Raw genomic sequence first — 1,744 nt, 5'->3', positions numbered from 1 at the left:
TCTGGGCATCTCTGCTTAGACTGCTGCCCCCGCGACCCGGTCCCGGATAAGCGGAAGAAAATGGATGGATGGATGGATGGATGGACACACCTGTCTATATAAGACCCTACAGCTCACAGTGCATGTCAGAGCAAATGAGAATCATGAGGTCAAAGGAACTGCCTGAAGAGCTCAGAGACAGAATTGTGGCACGGCACAGATCTGGCCAAGGTTACAAAAAACTTTCTGCTGCACTTAAGGTTCCTAAGAGCACAGTGGCCTCCATAATCCTTAAATGGAAGACGTTTGGGACGACCAGAACCCTTCCTAGAGCTGGCCGTCCGGCCAAACTGAGCTATCGGGGGAGAAGAGCCTTGGTGAGAGAGGTACAGAAGAACCCAAAGATGACTGTGGCTGAGCTCCAGAGATGCAGTCGGGAGATGGGAGAAAGTTGTAGAAAGTCAACCATCACTGCAGCCCTCCACCAGTCGGGGCTTTATGGCAGAGTGGCCCGACGGAAGCCTCTCCTCAGTGCAAGACACATGAAAGCCCACATGGAGTTTGCTAAAAAACACCTGAAGGACTCCAAGATGGTGAAAAAAATGAACAAATGATTTTAGCATATGGCTGCAATATAACAAAGAGTGAAAAATTTAAGGGGGTTTGAATACTTTCCGTACCCACTGTATATATAAATTCCCCACTCGCCCCACACTTTGGGGCAGTCTTGTATTCCTTCCTTCAAGCTCGGGTCCTCTACCAGAGGCCTGGGAGCTTGAGGGTCCTGTGCAGTATCTTAGCTGTTCCTAGGACTGCACTCTTCTGGACAGAGATCTCAGATGTTGTTCCTGGGATCTGTTGGAGCCACTCTCCCAGCTTGGGGGTCACAGCCTCCAATGTTCCTATTACCACGAGGACCACTTGTGCCTTCAACCTTCCACATCTTTTCTAGCTCTTCTTTCAGCCCTGGGTATTTTTCGAGCTTCTCGTATTCCTTCTTCCTTATGTTGCTATCACTTGGGATTGCTACATCTATCACTACGACCTTCTGTAATGGCATTTTTAAGTATATCCATTTATATTGTTGATATACATATTGAGCGCTTTAACATCATTAACATGTGACAAAGTTTGCCTTCCCATGGAAGCAGTTGTTTTGAAGAAGCCCAGGAAAATGTTAACCGACCGTTGATTGTACACTTACCACCACTTCAGGTGGCTCAGGTCAATCTAGTGGTGTTAGGGTGATTTTTATTTTACGCACTTATGAATAGGATTTGTTAAGGTTTTTATTTTATAGCACACTAAAGTTTACATACTCATATGTCACAGTTATGTTTACATAGTTACACATCACCTTATGTGTTCACTGAATCACTGGTCAATATTTATAGTGTTAGCCAACTGGAGCACTGTTTAACATCAAAGGGACTGGTTCGCTAAAACACTGAATCTCATTAGATTTACAGCTTTGGCAAAGAGGGTCCACAGTTACTTTACTATCACCACCTGGCTGATAAGTCCAGGGGAATTAGGGTTCACTGGGACACTATGGTTAGTAAACAGAGATTGGATCTGAAGCCAGGACGAGGAGAAAACTTCAAAGGTAGAACCATATGCACACACACAGGCAGAGCAGTTTTAATTGGAACCAGAAAGTAATGCCTAATATGTTGGAAATAGTTGGAAACAAAGGAAGAAGTGACTGTGTATGTAGGAATTAAGACAGTATAGGTATTCCTCCCCTTTTTAGGGCGCTGTTCAC

General features: G+C 44.8%; 1 protein-coding gene across 4 annotated transcripts in view; it reads right to left on the bottom strand.

Annotated features, from left to right (window-relative positions):
* Positions 1-1,744, bottom strand: part of LOC109973122 (FSD1-like protein) — a 35,742-nt gene that overhangs the window by 28,575 nt on the left and 5,423 nt on the right. The gene's annotated exons all lie outside the window — the stretch shown is intronic.

This window comes from Monopterus albus, unplaced genomic scaffold, assembly GCF_001952655.1.
Source record: "Monopterus albus unplaced genomic scaffold, M_albus_1.0 scaffold281.1, whole genome shotgun sequence".
NCBI classification, from domain to species: Eukaryota; Metazoa; Chordata; class Actinopteri; order Synbranchiformes; family Synbranchidae; genus Monopterus; species Monopterus albus.
Note: the sequence above shows the minus strand (reverse complement) of the source record. Positions and strands in the feature narration are given on the sequence as shown.